Source organism: Bubalus kerabau, chromosome 22 (assembly GCF_029407905.1).
Source record: "Bubalus kerabau isolate K-KA32 ecotype Philippines breed swamp buffalo chromosome 22, PCC_UOA_SB_1v2, whole genome shotgun sequence".
NCBI lineage: Eukaryota > Metazoa > Chordata > Mammalia > Artiodactyla > Bovidae > Bubalus > Bubalus kerabau.
Genome location: NC_073645.1, coordinates 32860525 through 32882834, shown reverse-complemented (window position 1 = coordinate 32882834; position 22310 = coordinate 32860525). Strand labels below are relative to the sequence as shown.

General features: G+C 37.1%; 1 protein-coding gene across 4 annotated transcripts in view; it reads right to left on the bottom strand.

Moving 5' to 3' along the window:
* Positions 1-22310, bottom strand: part of ADD3 (adducin 3) — a 131897-nt gene that overhangs the window by 79417 nt on the left and 30170 nt on the right. The gene's annotated exons all lie outside the window — the stretch shown is intronic.

Genomic DNA, 22310 nt, shown 5'->3' with positions numbered 1-22310 from the left:
GGTTTACCTGAAAAAAATTAGAACAATTTAAAAGAGAAAAGCCTCCTCTCTGCTGTAAGAAAAAGCATATCCAAATATTGAGTCAGTATGTTGTATACCTAAAACTAACATACTGTTGTATATCTATTATACCTCAATAAAATACACATACTGTTGTATGTCAATTATACCTCATTAAAATAAATATAGAAATATTTTTAAAAGCAAATAGTCTTTCATTAGCCAGTCCATTTTTTTACAGTAGATTTCCACACAAATGGATATTCCTTATTCCTCTACAAGCACCTGGATTTCATCTGTGCGTCACAGCACACTACAGGAAGTTTACTCTGTGTGAAGTGTAGCACCCATTTGCTTCACTTGTTACAAAAATACTTCTTGAAGATGCTCTCATTCTGTGTTCCCAAAGGAAGACTTGCTGCTGCTGCTGCTGCTAAGTCACTCCAGTCGTGTCCGACTCTGTACGACCCCATGGACTGCAGCCTACCAGGCTTCTCTGTCCCTGGGATTCTCCAGGCAAGAACACTAGAGTGGGTTGCCATTTCCTTCTCCAATGCATGAAAGTGGAAAGTGCAAGGGAAGTCTCTCAGTCGTGTCCGACCCTCAGCGACCCCATGGACTGCAGCCTTACCAGGCTCCTCCATCCATGGGATTTTCCAGGCAAGAGTACTGGAGTGGGGTGCCATTGCCTTCTCCCAAGGAAGACTTAACTCCAGTCAATTTTGTCACTGAGACTTCCCCAAGACCACTAGCAGTAAAAGAAAAAAAAAAAGACAATGTTTCTAGACTCTGCTGTACCAATAAAAGTGAGTGTCAGTGAACAAGTCAATCCATTAGCCCCTACCATCAGTCCACTACCTGCACTGTCAGGAGGCCATCAGCATTACCTGTGGCTACTTTGGCTGCAGTTTGTGGCTCTGCTGGATGAGTCTCACCATCTGGAGCACTGTGGCTTCATCCTTCTAAATCAAAAAGTTCAACTGGCTTACTTTCTTTTCATCTTTCACATTATAGAGTGGGTGTTTGGAGAAACAGCCATTAATATAACGAGCGAGACAACTGAATCTTGTTCAAGCAGAAACTCATGCTCCCAGAATGTCAAATACAGCTGAAAGGATGTTTAAGCTCCTCTAGTCCCATTTTCTCTTTTCAGTTCCCTAAGGCTGCTACCTAAGGTTGCACAGAGTACTTATCTCTTGACTTCAGGCCAGTACTCTTTCCACTCTTACCATAAACGTTAAAGTTGCCATTCAGGAAAGAATGCTCAAATTGGAATCCTCTCTCCTATGGAACTGTTTATTGTCATTCCGCTGAATCATCAATGAAACATTCCATCCCAACTGAGATGAGATACTGAAAAACGTTTCCAAGCTATCTGTCTCACGTGAAGAAATGAACTGGCGCTGATGAAAGCACTTTACCAGTGTAACAGACATTAGAAAATGAAATCCCAAAGAAGCAAAGAGCTCTGGGTAATTAGTATTGTTCCAGTGGCAAACAAAGATGGTAAGATGAAAGAAGTAACGCCCTGAGGTTGTTCTAAAGCTTTGAGAGAGAATAACGTGGCAGAATGGTTCAATACAGAGCAAGTATTTAGTTCTTTGTAAAGGAATTGAGTGGTTTATGTTCCTGGGACCATCTTTTAAAAATGTATTCAGGGAGGGGGTTTCTCCTTGATCATTCAGTTTTTGCAGCACACATATCCCATATTTAATTCACTCTGCCTCTAACCTAGTATTTAACTATTGTTCACATTGTAATCTGGGCATATATCCAACCCCTTGCTCCATAAAACACTGGAATAAACTTTGATGTATTACGAAATTAGAAAAACGAACAGCAGGGAAAGCAAATACATTTTCACACAAAGTACAGGATACAGCTGTGATCTGTCAAGCTTATGGGACCATCTCCTTAGCTAACAGCAAAGTTACAGGAGTCTCCTTAGTCCAACAGGAAGTAGCAATCTAAAACCTACAAATGTTTCTAAGCCTCAATTCTATTCCTTTCCCTTCACATATTCAGTACACACTCACCCTTTGACCAGGCCTGTATTGAACACACCCATTCAAATAGCCTTGATGAAGTGTCAGTGGTCTATGGATGACAAGCGCTTTGAGAGTTCACAAGAATAACCTTTAATCATGACATCTCCAAAAAAAAAAAATCTACGTTGGTTGTACTTTTCTGAGGAAAGAGGTTGTAGTAAGAAAGACAAAACCAGTGTCGGCTCTTAAGAAATTCATACTTGTATGAATGATCTTTAGTTTCCCATTACTGAAAGTTGTTTCCATGGCACCAAAATAGAATTTTTAAAAAATAGAATTTCCTTTTATATCCTTTGCAGGAGGACACTATGTGAGCTCACAAACAAGACTACCTCACCCAGGCCCCGCGCAACAAAAGTGGAAAGGGAGCATTTCATAATGGAGCTAACATGATTATAATGTATACAATGTACATGAGACTTATAAATTGTATATATTAGATTTATAAATTATAATTTAAAAGAATAAGAGTTATTAGTCAAGCAAAGAAGCAGTGAGAGAGAATGTTCTAGGCACTAGCAGCAGCTTGAGCAAAAGCAATGGTATATCTGGGACCAATGATAATTTAACAGAAATACAGCAGATTCTTCCAATAGCTCCACCTCAGGATGTGTTTGTTACTGAAAAAGTCAGTTAGCTGGGTATTTGGATGCTGATTAGAGGTGCTCAGGTGAATCAACAGGAGATCATATTCCAAATGATAGTTCTGTGTATATAAATAAAGGGGTGGTTTAGTCACTAAGTCATGTCCTTTTCTTGCAAATCCATGGGATTCTTGCTCCTCTGTCCATGGGATTCTCCAGGCAAAAGTACTGGAGTGGGTTGCCATTTCCTTCTCCAGGGGATCCTCTCAACCCAAGAAATGAACCCAGGTCTCCTGCAATGCAGGCAGATTCTTTACAGACTGAGCTATGAGGGAACCCATATAAATAAGAGAGGCTCAAAACAAAGGAAATAGTGATATGCTCAAATGGGTGTGTCTAGAGAAGGAAGTGGTGAGCATCTTAACCAAGAAAACACTATAGAATTACTTTCAAAAGAATACTCCTTTTACTCGCTTGATGTTCTCAGCTTACCTTTTAAATCAATCAGAGGAGAGCACACCAGTATTGCCACAGGATCTGACACACAAAAACAGAACTCACTCTCAAACAGGAAGTCAACATGTTGTCAATTAGATGGTACACATTACATATGCAAAGGTCAGCTGTATGGAAAAAGTAATAAAAGAAAATGTGGAATGGAGAGAAGGAACTCTTTCTGAGATTTTGCTCTCTGCCACAGAAGGCTCCACAATTTATGAACAGCTGGGAAATTTCCTTTTCACAGGAAAAGGATGACTTCTTAGTTCACATGAAAGTGGAAATGAAAAAAAAAAAGACTGTATCACACAGAAAAAAAGGTGTTTCCTGAAGAAAGGAGACAGAGCACTGCCTTTATTAAAACAAACCCACACGCATGCACACACACACAGGAAAAGCAAAATACATGAAAACAGTAAGCAGAAAAAAATCTTCTTTAAGAGATAAAGGAGAAAACAACTAAATCAAGGAAATATTTCCCATGATACGAGTTAGCCTTAGTGGAATAATCATTTTGCCCCAGTGGGTTTATCTCAAGTGCAAATATGCTTAAGTGGAATAAGAACATATTTGCACTTTATATTCATGCAGGAATTTTTATATTAAAAAAAATTAACTTCGTTTTTTTCTACACACACACACACACACACACAAAGGATCCATGTTTCATCACTAACTTATCAGTAGTTCTTATAGTTCAGATTTCAAAGAATTGGTGTTTGAATGGTTTATTCTTTAAATAAATCATACTAATTCTTAGGAAGCATATTCTTTCATTCAACAAAAAAATATTCTCTGAGTGCCTACTGTGCACCCAATACCTGTTTACCTATTTGATACACAGTGGAGCACAAGCTTCCTGCCTTCCATGAAGTTATACTACCCACAACTGTAAAGGACGCATTTTAAAAATCGCTTCGTCTAGCTGTGTTGTACTCAATCGCAGCCATGATTTTAAAACTTTACCGCAAAACAGAATTACATGAGTTTTAAAAAATCCCAATACCCAGGCTGCATCCCATCCCATTTAAATCAGAATCTTGGGGGTGAGACCCAAACATCAGTATTTTTTTAAGCTTCTTAGATAACTTCAAAGAACAGTCATATTTGCGTACTAGTGAACTAGTACCTTAGTTCTCAACTTTGAGTCTCTGAAGAAATGAAGATAAAAATAAAGGATGCCTAGAAATAGATTCTTCCATGTTCTCCCAATCCTACCAACCCAAAGTTAAGGAGGTTTATTTAGAGTACAAGACAATTTTCTTAGTGAGAAGGTGAAATCTACTTTCTATCTACATCAGTAACTCTTCCACCCCTCACCCTAGTCAAGATATAACCCTGCAGGGGGCGGCTATCGAACTTGCTATTTCTGCCTACTGCTAGGACACCTAGGATGACGGGACAGAACAGTCATCCTGGACATGCTGACACACAGGAAGCATATAGGGGTGCCTCTGTAATGCAATAATCATAGCATAAAATGTATTGTTTAAAAATTCTAATTGGATTATTTCTTATTTTCCTTAATTTTTATTTTTTTTTTATTATTTCCTTTTATTTATTTGGCTGTGTCGATCTTAGCTGTGACACACAGGATCTTTAGTTCTGGCATGTGGTATCTATCTAGTTCCCTGACTGGGAACAAACCTGCCCGTTCTCCTGCACTAGGAGTGTGGAGTCCTAGCCACTGGACCACCAGGGAAGTTCCTGGACTGTTTTTTTAAATATTAGGATCAAAAAGGCACACAGGGGTTCAAATTAGCAGGAAGGGGTTATGCACCATTAATGCAAATATATGTTCAGGGGAAAAGTAAAATAACCCAAAATCAAGATGTTTTGGTTCTCAGTGAGAAGAATACATGCAAAATCATTAGGAACTGCCCAAATCCAAAATAGATATTATTAACAATGTTACAAAATTAAAGGGAAGAAAAGACAGACAAAAATTAAAGTCCTTTATAAAGCAAAATATAGTCCCTTTAATTTTCATATTTTTATATGTTTATTTAAAAAGCAATTTAACTAGTAACAGCAAAATTGAATTAAGTTTTTCCCCATGAAAGGTCATTCCTTGTACTTAACTATCTCATTAAAAATCAAAAGCTGATTTAAAAAAATTAAAAACTGATTTATAAAATTCCATCTGCACAGAACTTTTTAGAGAATATGCTTCATGATATCACAAAAGTTACATCTTTTAATTGAAAGTCATTACCTATTTTATAAATCTTTGTGCTTTTCTAGTTCACTGTATCCAAAAGCCGCCTTCCCATTAGATTTTACAGCCAAATCCTTCAGGCAAGTCACTGATCCCCTCCTGATTATTTTCATCTCACATGTGAGTCACAAGCATTTCTCAGTATTTATACCATGTGTTGTAATATCCACTATAATCAGTTTTTAGTACATATCTTTTCTCTTTGAAGTAAATACTCTAAATGCTTTAAGCATGTCCCATTAGTATGTCCCAAGAATGCACTTGGTAATAGTCCATGATTTTAAAGTAACATATTGGAAAAGTAACATCATTCACAGACACCACAAAATCACCATTTCTAAGATGGCAGAACCATTCATTATACCAAACGATCCATTTAATATCTTTTGACATGTTTATCACCCCATGTTACAAAGAATGTATTCCAAGTTGAAAACATCTTTCTCTCCTCTATGAATAGAAAGAGAAATAGATCTTGTGGCTAAAAACAAAGTCACTCTTGGTTAAGTCCCACATCTTTTCAAAGGAAAAAGTTTCCAGAGCAAACTATTAGGAAAAATTACTGGCAATTGTTTTTGGACACATGTAAAATGTTCAATATAAAGTTAGTTGTCACATAATAAGCAGTTAGAAAAGTGTTGAGTAGGATGGGGTAGTGAAGGGGAGAACTGGGGCTATGAGAAAAGAACATGCAAGTTATCACAGATTTCTTAAGAATCTGTGTCACTGAGTAACTACCCTTACCCCACCTCTTATCAACAAAGGCATCAAAAGATTTTGCAACCAAAGGAACTCTTGAGGAAACCATTGGAAACTGTTAATAACCTAGTGTTTCCTTATAACACTGACCACAGGAATCTAAACAACTTTCTAATAAAAACATGGCTCTGGAAAGAAGCAAAGTAATCTAATTATAATTCCATCTTCCCACTAGTATAGCCACTGTCCAAACAGTCCCTTTGGAAGCTGAAGAAAACCCATCACGAGTTCTCCATTTGTTCTAGACATATGATGAGGGTACCTCTGAGGAAGATGGGCTATAAAGTAACTTCATCAAGTACACTTGGGAGGGATTGGAGATAAGGATCTTATATCTTAAATCTATGCCAGTGGTTTTAAGTTCAATACTTCCGTGAATCTATTCAGTGTTGACTAGATGAAAAATCTGATTTGTCCATTTCCCACTGCCTCTGTTAACTCTTGGTCAGAACAAATTAACACCCTAAACCATGAAGTTCATTTTTCACTTTCTATCCCAAATCTGGAGTTATTTAGCAAAAAAATTCCATTTCTTCCCAAAGCATAAGGAAAGGTATTCCCCTATTTCTAAAAATTATATCTACTACTGTTTGTGAAGGGGGAAACCCTCAACTTCAGCTGAGCTATAATCTTCAAATTAATTTTAATTCTCAATATAAAAAGAGGTCAAGACCAACTTTTTAAATCCTTAGTAGTTCTTACTTGCACTCTCCTGCTTTTTATAAATATTAAAGTATAAGTATATATAAGCACATAAAAAAGTGTTAGTTACTCAGTTGTGTCCAACTCTGAGACCTGGTGAACTGTAGCCCGCCAGGCTCCTCTGTCCATGGAATTCTCCAGGCAAGATTACTGAAGTGGGTAGCCATTCTCTTCTCTAGGGGTCTTCCCAACCCAGGGATTGAACCCAGTCTCCCACATTGCAGGCATATTCTTTACCACCTAAGCCACTAGGGAAGCCCGTAAATATACACGCGCACACACACGTACACACACACACAAGTATATATAAGTTTGTTCCTGAAATTGATCATTAAAGGAACCAGCTGACTATTAGACATACCATTCAATCCAGGGACATTTTGCAAATGCAAAAATGGAAGTCACTCTGATATGCAATTTATTTATGAAACAAATTATATATTTGAGGCTCATCACAACCGTTCTGAATTATGTCAGCTCAGGGATTAAGGTTTCCCCTTCAAGTCTAAGCCTTGGAGATGAAGGAGGGTAACAGCTATGCAGCTAGTTATTTCATTAAGAACACTTGGGATTGTGATGGGATTGTGATGTGATTTTGGATTAATGTCTTTGCTGATTTATAAAAATCTGTTTGTAATTCAACAGCCTTCAGGTCATAAGCTCATATGCTACCACAGGCACTATAATAGTCTGCATGTTTAACTAGGCCAAAAGATTTCATAGTGGTTAGCCTGAATTTACAATAAGTGTTCCATTTTACCATTACTGTCTAATTCCATCAAGAAAATTGGCATGATGGGCTTTTATGTCATCTAATAAAACATACTGTGCAAAGAAAGTCCAGATTGCAAAAAGATTACATAGCCCCTTCTATGTGCATAGTGCCTTCTAGTTTACAATATACTTGAATAACTATTGTTTCATTTTATGCTTAAAACAACTCTGAAAAATTATACTTTCATTAAATAGACAAAAACCTATCAAGGACACAGAGTTAATAATGGCAGGATTAGGACTGAAATCCAAGTCTTCTGACACCTGTGTCTTTATTCTTAGGTATACTTTAGAAACAAACTTTCAGCATATCAGTTTTTTTCATTAGGGTTTTCTCAGACATGAAAAATCAAGTAAAAATAATAAGTTATTAACATTGTAAGCATTTATAAAGACTTGAACTTTAGATAATTCCATCACCTCAATAATTAATATGTGAAAATTATCAACTCTATTGTGATCAAGTACACACAACATAGAATTCACCATCCTAACCATGCTGAAGTGTAGAGTTTACTGGTATTCAATATATTCATAATGCCGCACAACCATCGCCACCGTCCACCCGCATAGCCCTTTCATCTTATAAAACCGAAACTCCAACCCTATTCATTTCAGTCGCTCAGTTGTGTCCGACTCTTTGCGACCCCATGAACCGCAGCACGCCAGCCCTCCCTGTCCATCACCAACTCCCGGAGTCCACCCAAACCCATGTCCATGGAGTCAGTGATGCCATCCAGCCATCTCACCCTCCGTCGTCCCCTTCTCCTCCTGCCCTCAATCTTTCCCAGCATCAGGGTCTTTTCAAATGAGTCAGCTCTTCGCATGAGGTGGCCAAAGTATTGGGAGTTTCAGCTTCAACATCAGTCCTTTCGATGAACACCCAGGACTGACCCTATTAAGAAATAACTTATTTCCCCTCCCCATCCCCTGGTGAACCACCATTGTATTTTCTGTCACTTCAAGTAGTTAAAATCTTAGATTCTCACATAAGTGGAGTCATCAAGTATTTGCCTTTTTTAACTGGCTTATTTCACTTAGCATAATGTCCCAAAGATTCATCCACGTTGTAGCATATGTCAGAATTTTCTTCCTTTAAAAAGCTGAATAATATTCCATTGTATTTATATGTCACAGCAAGTTTATCCATTCATCCACACACGCACACCTGAAAGCATGAAAGTGAAAGTCGCTCAGTCCTGTCCGACTTTGCGACCCCATGGACTGTAGTATATATAGCCCATGGAATTCTCTAGGCCAGAATACTGGAGTGGGTAGCCGCTCCCTTCTTCAGGGGATCTTCCCAACCCAGGGATCGAACCTAGGTCTCCCACACTGCAGGTGGATTCTTTACCAGCTGAGCCACCAAGGAAGCCCACTTCCTTCCCTTAGGAGCAAACCAGATTTTTTATTAACTCTGCCAAATATGGAACACTCTACTCAGCACTTAGCCCAAAATATGCATATTTTAAAGCAAAGTAATGTTCAGGAAGTACCACATGTAGTATTTCTGAAATTAAGGGTGAGAGTGATAATTAGCTGAGTAGTCTATGTAAAGATGCTGATTTGCCACTATATTCTATATCCACACATCACCAAAATAATTCAGAACACTCAGGCAAGAAGTTCAACAGTTCAATCAAATATTGTGAATACAGTCTGAATGTTTTATCACTACAGCTTTCTCCTGTTTGTTTCTGGTATTTTTTCCAGCTTGACGTCATGTCAATCAGTATATACATTATAATTAAATTTTCATTTACGATTTCTGTTCCAGGAGACTCTTACTCATTTCTTTACTCAGTGAAAATATTAATGATCAAGGAAAAGGAATCAGTGGTTCTATTAACTTCCCTGCAAGATTAGACTACTAATTACCAGTGAAGGTTCCATTTACTGCTTTTAAGTTAAAAAATAAAAATCAAGCTAAAAAAAAATAATAACTCAAGTACATTCTGTGAAATAAACCTTGCTACTTTTAAGTTCACAGAAGAATAGTATTGGGTATCAGAGCATATGCACTTGATTCTATTGTACATATGCTCTTCTATTATTCAGCATGAGTATTACTAGAAATGCTGACTTAAGATATATCTAAACACCCAACAGTGACCTCATAGAATCCAGTTAGACAGCTTCTAACAACAATAACCCAAAAGATAATATATTGAGGAATGCTCACTGAGAAGTGAAAAGCTTTCATACTCCATTATCATCTGCCACAAAAAAGAAATTTTCACATTAAGTCCAAACAGAAACTGGCATTATTTACATTCACCTACTTTAGAGTGAATCTAACAGCATCCTTTTTATTACTATTGAATAAATGTGAAAATGTAGAAAGATGACTAATGGTAAATTGTTGAGCGTACTTCCCCCCTTCTGCTATGATCTTATGCTCTCAGCCATCTGGATTGTATTTACTGTACTACTGGGAAGTTGTATTTGCTCACTAACAAAAGTAAAAGTTCTATCTTTCCTATTGTGTTTGCAGTTATTCCCTTGTGCTAGACCAAGTATTTTGACCACCTCAGAATAGATTCTTGAAGGTCTCATTACTATTTATTAACAGAATATACTATCCTCCTTATAGTATGGTTGTTTCTGCATGACAGTTGAACATCAGTTTCTTTAAGCTGTAAGGAAATTCCTCTCTTCAACTTCTCTAGCAACCCTGTTGCTGAAAGGGTCTTAGTGCCCGTGATAGTTAATTTCATGTGTCAGCTTGACTGGCCACAGATGTCCAGATTAAACGTTATTTCTGGGTTTGTCTGTGAGGGTGTTTCTGGATAAGAGAGTGTTTCAATCAGTGGGTTTATAGACTGCCCCCACCCCAAGGGATGTCCATATGGATGGGCATCATCTAATCCTTTGAAGGCCTCAGTTCAGTTCAGTCGCTCAGTTGTGTCCAACTCTTCGCGACCCCCATGGACTGCAGCATGCCAGGCTTCCCTGTTCATCACCAACTCCCATAGCCTGCTCAAACTCATGTCCATCGAATAGGTGATGCCATCCAACCATCTCATCCTCTGTCATCCCCTTTTCCTGCCTTCACTCTTTCCCAGCATCAAGGTCTTTTCCGATGAGTCAGTTCTTCACATCAGGTGGCCAAAGTACTGGAGTTTCAGCTTCAGCATCAGTCCCTCCAGTGAATATTCAGGACTGATCTCCTTTAGGATTGACTTCTTGGATCTCTTTGCAGTCCAAGGGACTCTCAAGAATCTTCTACAACACCACAGTTCAAAAGCATCAATTCTTTGGCCTGAACAGAACAAAAGGTGGAGGAAGGAGGAACTCATTTTTAAGCCATTCTGCCTTACTGTTTGAGCTGGGACATCTCATCTCCTGCTCTCCGACTGAGATTTACACCATGAGTTCCCCTGAGGATTTAAACACATTATTGACTGGAGATGTATTAATGCTACTGGTATTAAGTTTCTACAAAAATCCCCTGGTCAATAATGTGCTAAAAGTAAAAATTAACTTATTTTTAAAATAACTATACTTCAAGAACACTGCTCCTGCTATCAGACTCTATTCCTGTATTTATGACTGTTTCTGTTTTGCTCATTTGTTTTTTTAGATTCCAAATATAAGTAAAATCATTGGCATTTGTCTTTCTCTAACTTCTTTCACTTAGGATAATATCCTCTATGTCCATTCATATTGTTACAAAGGTAAGATCATCCTTTTATATGGCTGAGTAATATTCCATTATATAAACATTATATATTACATATATAATGCATGAATATTATATGTAATGTAAACTCATTGAAAAAGACCTTGATGCTAGGAAAGACTGAGGGCAGGAGGAGAAGGGGGTGACAGAGGATGAGATGGATGGATGGAATCATCGACTCAATGGACCTGAGTTTGAGCAAACTCTGGGAGATAGTGAAGGACAGGAAAGCCTGGAGTGCTGTAGTTCATGGGGTTGCAAAGAGTCAGACAGGACTGAGCAACTGAACAAAAATATATAAGATATAATATATAAACATATATAATGTTATAATTTAGTTATGTTATATATAATGATATATATATCAATTTATCAATCACATCTTCTTTATCTATTCATCTATTGATGGGTATACTTCAGTCACTCATTAGGCTGCATCTATACTGGCTCCTATAAATAATGAACTTCAATGAACACAGGGCTGTATATATATTTTGAATTCATGTCTTTGGGTAAACACCCAAAATTCCACTGTCTTTAAAAAGACAAATACTTCATCTTAGAATTTGTCACACATGGATAAACCTTAAGGCATATTGTAAATATTAGAATCATACTGGATCTCAGCACATAAAACAAACAAAAAAAAGGAACAAATTGTCTTGCATTATGACAGTATTTGTTTTTTTCTCTTTTCCAATTTTAAGCCAATAATTTCAAACCAGTACTTTATAATGCTTCATCAAGCACTATATATATGAAGTTCCAGAAACAAAAAGATAAAAATACACGATTCTTAATGTCAAGGAGCCAATGACCTACCTAATAGGCCAGAAGACACAATAATACAGTGATTAAATTCTCACATAATGTGTCCCATAGGATATACTCATACCTATGAAGTCTAATTAATGCAACCGTAAGTTTTCTTTTTCTACTAAGTATTTAGCGAATTTTCTTATAAAAGATTCAAAAGAATATCATCTCTGATTCTCTTTCCAAACACAAAAAAATCAATCCTTCCTTTGAACTACCACAGTCACTGATGTGTACCCTCTTCACCAATTTATACATACAAGTATACAGCATGTTCTCTCGAAGCAATTTGATATTCCTTAAGGAAAGGATCTATTTCTGGTTTATCTTTGCATCCTTTATCTTGTTTAGTAACAGCAAGGATTAAAATATTTATCAAATGAAGAATTTAGAACCCCATGAAGTAATTTGAAAATAACATCTTAGTTTCAAGGGATTAATGTAGCTTTTAAAAATTCCCAGTCTGTCTTGAGAGAACTTATTCAGTGGAAAAATGTGGCTTCCAATAGTGATTATTTTTTTCCCCCTCAAAGAAACATAGATTCTTCTCACCATGTTATTCTTCCCAAGCTATTCATCCTTTGTTGAAACATAAGAATTAAAAATTGGACTGAGTAATTCAACCATAAAAATGGACTAACAGCAAATGGATAAGTAAAATATCTAGAAATATCTGAATAGAACTTATATAGTAAAGGTAGAAAGTCATAAGAACCACCCATGGAATTCTCCAGGCCAAAATACTGGAGTGGGTAGCCTTTCCCTTCTCCAGGGGATCTTCCCGACCCAGGAATCAAACCGGGGTCTCCTGCATTGCAGGCAGATTCTTTACCAACTGAACTATTAGGGAAGCACCAAGGAAAGACTAGCTATACTTTAAAAATAGAATTGTTAGCAAATACTAAGGTGGGAATCAATTTCTTTACATGATAATGTTAAGAGTTTCTCTGAAAACATTATTCGGATACACCTGAAAATAAATTCTACTTCTTTCAAAAATATACATGCCTGGATTTGAAAAGTTTCTATTATATGATTTTAAAATACCAAAAAACTTGATGAATATATTAATCTTATTAGTGCTTAAAGTTTATTTCAGGAAAAAAATTCATCTGGCTTTAAGGACTAAGACAACCTCAAGTAAAGTTACAGTTACTACCAGAGCAGAAAGAGATGTTCACCTGTAAACAGCAAGCAGATTGACTAAAAACTGGACTGGCCTAACAACCATACAGACCAAGGTCTCCAGCACAATTGAAATGCAAACAAAATCACCGTGTCCTCCCTAGGCTGTTCCACAGCCTGGAAATAAGTTTTTTAAATCAACATTCTTGACCACTGAACCAGGATTAATCATTACTGGCCCAGTGCATGCAATTTGCCAAAAAGCTGAAATACATAATGATTCATGAAAAACAAAATAAAAGGTAACCCATTAAAATTCTGAAGTGAAAAAACATGTATTCTACTTTTTCTCAAAGTTTTAAATATTAATTTAGATCAAAATTAGTATAAATTTTCTTTGGTAGGTATTTATTTTTAGACAAAGAACAAAATCAAATTGTTTCACCATTAGTGGAAACCTTCTTATGAAATAACTGGATGATGGAAACTGTTGAAGAAGTACTTATTTGTAATTACCAGGATAATTAGATTTGGTTCCTGAGTTTAAGATGTGAAAAACTTGATGGAAAAAAGTACAATCAGCTATGAGTAAGATTATTAGTATCATTTAATAAAGCTAAAGCTAAACTAAACTAAATATGTTAAAGCTAAACTAAAATCCATATTATATGTAATTCCAGAATATTCCCTGATTAAAAATAGCATTAATTGAAATAAATTATTTTTTCTCTTTTAAAAGTATGAGGCTTTTTGGTAAAAATATCTGTAGGATTATTTCTCACATAGGATTGTTCTTATGGGATTATTTTGTTTAAAGAATTTTTTTTTCTAGTTTACCTATCATATACTCCTAAACATTTCCAAACCACTTGGGCAAGACTGAATTTGACAAACATGTTGTCATAAATAAGCAAAACACTTGTGTACTCGTCAAACCTCCTGAAGGCCTGGGTTCTCTGTAACCTCCTGGCTGTCTTCCCCACCACTGCTCTCACTGCCCTCCTCCTGAGAAGACCATATAGAATGTTAGTATAAAATGGGCTTCCTTGGTGGCTGAGACAGTAAAGAATTCACCTGCAATGCGGGAGACCTGTGTTCGATCTCTGGGTTGGGAGGATCCGCTGGAGGAGGGCATTGCGAGCCTGGAGAATTCCCATGGACAGAGAAGCCTGGTGGGCTATAGTTAATGGAGTCGCAGAGTCGGACATGACTGAGCAACTAAGCACACAGCACATTTCAATAAAGTTGTGTCTTAAATCACCTTATTCTTAATGTTATATGGTTTCTAGTTTGCCCCCAGATAAGTAACTGTTTTCTAATTATGACAAGCTGATATAAATAATAATAATGCCTTTAAGACACAACATTATTTGAGAACAACTACAGAATTCCTTACCTATAATTATCTAATCACTAAGTATATTTTTGAAGAATGAGGACTCCTTTTACAACATATAAAATCATAAAATCTTCCAGGAGAAGATTTTTCTAAGATAAGGAATTTAATGCAGGACTCATGGATTCCAAGAGCTTCCTGGAATGAGTAACTTCAGAAAAATTAATTTGGATTCCCTCAAATACAAAAATTATATGTATTCTCTTCTGGGGAGAGTCCATAGCTGTCATCAGATTCTCAAAATGGCCTGTGACCCCAAAAGAGTTTAGGAAGTGAACTAACTAGATTGCGAGTTTGAAGTATGGTTTCTTTGGCACATGCCTATCAACTGTGAGGTTATCTATTATAAGTAGCTTCTTGCTGATTTAAATACTCAAGTTTGCAAAATATTTGCTTCTTGAAATATACAATGGAACAGACCTAAAGTATCTTTATATTAACATAACTCATTTACTTGCCATTTCTTGTATGACAGAATCAGAGCAATGAATTTGCCCATAATTCTGAGCACACAAGTGGAAATGTGCTATGCATGTGAACATTACACATAACCCTGCAGAAAAAAAACCTCGAGAACCACTGATCTGAAACAACCTCTTTATTTTAATGATGAAGAAACAGGCTCAGAGATTTGAAGTGATTTCTTCAAAGTCACAGAGGAGTTCTGGTACTTCTATCTATGTATCTCAAGCGGGGCTGGGATTAGAATGGATCCCTACAATGGTATCTTTTGGGTCTGGATTGTAACTATAAAAATAATTGTTTTATACCTTGGTATCTGACAAAGTTTCACCTTTGGCATACTTCTTTCACTCTGCACGTTCACCTTGGACAACCTCATCTGCCTCCCACAACCTCAACTATCATCCTCCTCTCCCATTCACAAATCTGTATTTCCAGTCCTGTCAAACTCCTTGGGCTTTATACAAAATGTTCAGTTGCTCACTTGATATCTCCTACTGCTGTCCAAGTCTCTCAACTTTCACATGCTGAAAAATCAAACTCATATTTCCCACACATCCTTCTATAGAAATAGATGAGCTCTTTGTCACAGCTTTCTTTCTCTATGCCAGAAACCCAGGAGTTTCTTTAACTGGACCTTTACCTCCTACATCAGGGTTAATAACCAGCTCCTGATTTTACCATTTTTCCTCTCAGGACTCTTCCTCTCTCTTCCTCTTTATCCCTGAGACTACTAATTCATTTCAGACGCTTATTCTCTCTCTCCTGGAATACTACAACAATCTCTCTGCCTTCAATCTACTTTTAATATTGTTGCCAAAATGAGATTTTTTTTAAACCAATCTGACCCCATCACTCCTTTTCCCATAAAGTCTTCAATGGCTCTCCCATTTTCCAAAGAATGAAGTCTAAATTCCCTCACATGGAAATTTTACCATGATAAAATCTTTACTATAAATTACTACTGCAATGAAATAAAGAGTACTTAAATCTGCAATAACTACTAACTGTGGATAACCATTTAAAAAATTACTATAAAGTATAAGTTCATGCTCAGTTGTCTGACTCTTTGAGACCCCATGGACTGCAGCCCACCAGGCTTCTCTGTCCATGGAATTTTCTAAGAAGGAATACTGGAGTGGGTTGCCATTTTGTACTCTAGGGACTCTTCCTAACTCAAAAATCGAACCTGAGTCTCCTGCACTGGCAGGCAGATTCTTTACCACTGCGCCATCTTTACAACCAGATATACATATACATCTATCTATCTATCTCATATCTTCTGTGTCCGTTCATCTGTTAATGGACATTTAGGTTGTGTCTTGGCTATTGTAAACAGTGCTGCTGTGAACAAAGGGGTCCATGTACCTTTTTGAATTCAGTTTTGTGTGGGTATATATCCAGGAGTGGGATTGTTGGATTATATGGTTAACTCTATTTTCAGTTTTTTCAAGGAATCTCCACACTCTTTTCATAGTGGCTAGACCAATTTACATTCCCACCAATGGTGCAGAAGGGTTTCTTTTTCTCCACACTCTCTCTAGCAGTTATTATTTGAAGACCTGTTGATGATGGCAATTCTAGCTGATATGAGGTGATACCTCGTTGTAGTTTTGATTTGCATTTTTCTAATAATTAGCAATGTGGAGCATCTTTTCATGTGCCCATTGGCCATCTGTATGCCTTCTTTGGAGAAATGTCTATTTAAGTCTTCTGCCCATTTTTTTGAGTGGGGTTATTTGTTTTACTGTACACATGTATCAATTAGTACATGTATTAATTAGTTTTGGATGTGTGCTATATAATCCTGCCAGTGTGAATTTGTTCAATTATGTTTCAGGTAACTTGGCCCATTAATCACCTCTCAATCTTGGCAAATGTTTTACATGATCTATCTTCACCAGGTAGAGAATAAAAGCTACATCACTTTTCTTCCACTGAGTGTATTCTCATCCAAACCTCACTCAAACAAGCATTGCTGGCAATGTCTAACATCTCCTTATAAGATAAAGGTTGGAAATCTGTGGAAACATTAACTTCCCTAATGATTTACCTAAAACACCATTGGTATTTGTTGTGGGCAGCCTCTAAGATGGCCCCCTGTGAGTCCAACCTCCTGGTATTCACACTCTTGTGTAGTCCCGCACTGTATTATGATTGCCAGTTGCAAAAGATTCAAGCTCTAGTGCAGGATCTGAAGACCTGGGGGAAGGAACCATTATTTGGATGGGCCTGGATCTCAAAACCACCCCTCTCCCATTTACACTGAAGGTCACATAAACCGCTACATTAAGTCACTGAATTCTGAAGCTCCAATACTTTGGCCACCTAATGCAAAGAGCCAACTCAGCAGAATAACCTGATGCTGGGAAAGACTGAAGGCAGGGGGAGAAGGGAGTGACAGGTGACAGAGGATGAGATGGTTGGATGGCATCACTGACTCAATGGACATGAGTTGAAGCAAGCTCTGGGAGATAGTTAAGGACAGGGAAGCCTGGCGTGCTGCAGTCCATGGGGTCACAAAGAGTCGGACATGACTGAGCGACTGAACAACAAAGTACCAAAGGGACTGTAATGTATTAGGCTCTCTCTGGGGGATGATTTATTCTTGGTTTTTATTTACTAACTTGTATCTATATTTCCTAAACATTTTATAATGGGCTTATATTATTCTTACAGTCAGAAACAAACATTTTTAAAAAATGAAACACACACATGCACACAATATATGCCATGAAATGGCAGTAATTTCTTTGGATTTATATAGATTTTTAAGTCACCAAAAACATTACAATTTCAAAAATAAATATTGTGTGCCATTAATTTTTAAGAAGTTGAACCATGTGGCTAGTTACTACCCGACTGTGCCACAAAATTTCCCTTCGTGCCAATGTCAAAGAATAGCCAAGAGCCCTGAGGCAAGACGGAACCAGTGGTCAAGTGACCTGTAAATGGCTGGCTCTGTGACTTTGGGAAAGTCTGGGAAAAGTTCCATTTTTACTGTGTCAAATGAGAAAGGTGGACTAGATGACCTCTAATGTTTATGAACAGTTAGTCACAAGTAGCATTTTCTCACTTTTTTATTATGATGTACCCAGTGCTCCTATAACTGTCCATCCTCCAGAAACCCACCTGCTCATTCTCAGAACTCAGTACCTGGCTATTTCTGGAAAGGAAGAAAGCACTAGTCTGATTAACCACAGGCCAGGAAGGGACTGAGATAACAAAAGAACAGTTCCTTGAAGACAGATAGTCTGATTTTCTTCGCCTAACTTTTAACTCCAGCAGGCTAGTCATGACACTACTTTTGACTGCTAGGCAGTAATCTGCACACCCTGCTATGACACAGTATCCTCCTGCCCTAAAATGCCAGCATGAATTGAGAAGATCACATATATGACAGTACACCAGAGAGCGGGAATCATCTATTTAAAAGTTGAAATAAACGGTAACTAGACTTGTGGTGGTGATCAATTCGTAGTATATACAGATGTCAAATTATGTCATACACCTGAAATATATAACAAGAAAAGAAATATAGGTTTCTCTGGAAAGGACAAGGAGTAATGAGTTGAAGCCACACAGGTGATCTGAAGCTGCTCGTGAATCTCGTGAAGTCCATGGTAGAAGGTAAGAATGACAAGGCTGTCCCTGAAGCTTAATGCCTGGGCATGGCAGTGGAAGCTAAGGCCCCACTGTGGTGCTACACAGAGTCCTTCCCTAGCAATGGAGGAAACATCAATCTCCTTGGACACACTCAGTGGCAACTCCCTAACAAGTCATTACCACAGCTCGATGGAATTAGCTTTTTGTTGCACACAGTCATGCTTTCAAGCATGGCCCAACCCTGGAGGCTGAGCAGCATCCACTTCTGTGTCAACCTCAGAGACCTAGAAGCTCCGACCTACCTCTCAATAACTAATTTTTTCGCTTTTTCTCAAGTGGGGGTAAAGCATCTTAAGCCACAAAGAACTCTGTTGATGCTGCATATACATACTCAGGAAGGCTACTTACATGACTTCTGCCTAAAGACTTTCTGGTAGAGTCTACAATGAGGAGCAGCCAGAGCCGCCTTTGAGTTAAGAAAGGACACAGGAGTTTAAACCTTCCCCTGAAATAAAGGGTCTGACTCCATGTTTGATATCTGACTTATTTTTCTCCCAGTTTTATTGAGGTATAATTGTTATTTAAAAACTGCACATAATGAATGAATTAGGTGAGTTTGGATGTATGCATATACTCATTTTACCAGCACCACAATCCAGGTAATAAACATATCCAATACCTCAAAAAAAAAAACACAAAAACCCCTAAACAAGACAACTTTAAAAGATGTATTTTCTAAATTATGAAAGGGGATGTTTACGTGAGAAATATCAGAGCTTGGAGAAAGTATAAAGAATTCCAAGACTGGTAGAAATACTGTACAATTATAAACTGACTCCATTGTATAAACCTGTCTCACTGTTGACAGTTTTAAAAAATGAAGGAAACCAATGTAGTAAAAGCTAATAAGAAAAGAAGGCTTCTGGAATAGTTCCATAACAGAAGATGGCTGGCTTTTGATGGGGACAGTGGGTGGCCTGAGGGAGGAAAAGGAATGAAAGGAAAAGAAAGATTCAAAAAGATTCCCTAGTCTAGAAAAAAATACCAGTGGTTCTCAAATCTGGTCTCTGAACAGCAGCATCACCTGAAAATGTGTTAGAAATGCAAATTGTTGGGCGTTACTCCAAACTGCTGAATCAGAAAGTGTGGGGGTGTGGCCCAGCAAGCTGTGGTTTAACAAGCCCACCAGCTGCTTCCAATGCAGGCTAACATCTGAGAACCACTAGTCAAAAAGGCTTTACAGTATCACTGATGGTAAAGACAGTGAGTCCCTGCCCAGGTAGCTAGGATGGTTAGTTCCACAAGTGAGTCTCTCTTTTAGTCAGCTTGTCTAGTTGGGCTTGAAAATTTTCGATACCGTTTCTGTTGCTGAGCAGTTCCTTTCTGGTGGAGTGAGTTATCACTCTAATCTTTTGGCTTTCTCACCAAGCAGTATAGATGAAAAGAAACTGTGGATAAGACAACTAATTACCTTATGTTCCACAAGAGAGCTAGTTTAAAGATCTTGTACTAACATAATACTAAAGGGAAATTTCTTTTTTTATATTTCAGTAAAACAATCTCTCCCTCAATTCCATTTGGGGTTTGATGGTCTAGTCATAAATGCCATTTTTAGTTATTCAGCAAATGGCAAGCCAAAGCTAACAAATACATGGTCTTCCAAATACAACTGAAAATAAAATACTGTCTCATGGTTTGGTTTGGTAGTTAATGGTAAGAGCTATTTCTTTTCTTGTAGGAGGTTATATTTATACATTACATATTCCAAAACCTGAAACATGGCTGCCTAAGCTTTTTTGGTTTAATTTAATGTATGCACTAGCTCACACTGGGAAGCTTGAATATATTTAGTATTTTCTATTACTCACGATATGAAACAACTTTCCAGTTTTCCAACCTGGGGATGATTCAAGATCCACATTTAGCTGTAACATTTTAAAAAATTCTCAGATGTCATTTAAGAAATTCATGAAAAGCAAAAAATGCTTAAAATCCCTGATGTATATTCTGATTAGAGAATATAAATAGTAGGCTTTGAAATAGTAGGTAATTTGTTTATTCTTAGAGTGTCATTATCTAGATTGACAGTCTCAAAGCTTCATTTCATAGAACTAATTACATGGCAGTATCTTGGGTTACTGAAATCTTTGGTTCTCCTCCCAGTTCAAATAAAAACAATTACAGACTGGTCTGTTATTTAGTCACTAAGTTGTGTCCGACTCTGCAGCCCCATGGACTGTAGCCTGCCAGGCTCCTCTGTCCATGGGACTTCCCAGGCAAGAATACTCGAGTGGGTTGCCATTTCCTTCTCCAAGGGATCTTTCTGACCCAGGGATCAAACCCACATCTCCTGCACTGCAGGTGGATCCTTTACCACTGAGTCACCAGTAAAGCCCAGAGACTATTTCAATTGCTACTAAAACATCTTTTTACCTAATAGTTGAATTTAAGACAATTATATTTTATTTTATTCTTGAAAAAATATATAATTGGAAAATAGCATGTTAAATTATCTGATCTACCAAAAGTATATGTAAATTTTAAAGTATAATAAAAATTATATTTATAAAAAACATCCAAATGCCCCCAAAAGATAATGTCAACATCAATGTAAAGACATACCTCATAGAAATGAACATTTCTATGTAAAATTACAAAATTTCTATGTAAAGTTGTCCTGTAAGATCATTTTAAAACAAGTTTTAAGCACAACCATGTCTCCCCTAGGCTAAGATATCAGTAACTGCCAAATATAATTTTAAAAAAGGGGAATAATCACAAAAACAAGCTCTGAGATCTGCTAATATATAATTTAAGGCATTATTTTCCCCCAGTATAGTCTATAAAACAAGAGTCCCCTGGGATATTAATACATTTTATTACAGAGACTGCTTTCCCTGGTCTATGTGACATATTCAATTTGCAATACAAACTTTTTAAAAAAAGGTAATCCCAGTACTTAGCAATACTTCTCAGTCTTTGCTTATGCTAATATGCATTATGAGCCTTTAAGAGAGAGTGCAGAAAACAGTTTCCCAAACATATTTGGACTATTTTTCCTGGGAAATCTTTTAGAACGAACAATCTACAGAATATGCTGTGGGAAATGCTACTCTGTGACATGAGGTTTCTAATATGATCATGAAAGTGTATATTAACACTTTACACGCAGGGTAACTTTGGAATTTAAAAGGATCTGTATTAGTTCTTCAGGTCTAATCCCCATCTACAGTGTTTGAATTCCTTTTCATTTACACCAAGTGATCTTTGACTAAGCCTCTCTACCAGTTCACCTTTTAAGCAGAGTATTAGTGTAGAGCTTATTCTACACTAGGCAGAAAGTTAGCTGCCCATAGTTTCTAGGGTTAACCCATCTGCACTTCAGTATCTTTCCTGTTCATAGAAATTAAGGGGGAAACAAGATATGATCCTAAGAACTCAAAATAGAAATGAAAAACAAATGAGTACAATACAATGAACTTATTGTTCCTGCTATTTATTATTTATAAAAATGCATGAAGTATTTGCACTACATATATTACAATGTTTATACTACATACATTTCAATAGAGCACATGAGACTTTTAAAATTAAAAATTTACTAATTTTTAAAGTAACTATACTTCAAGAACACTGCTCC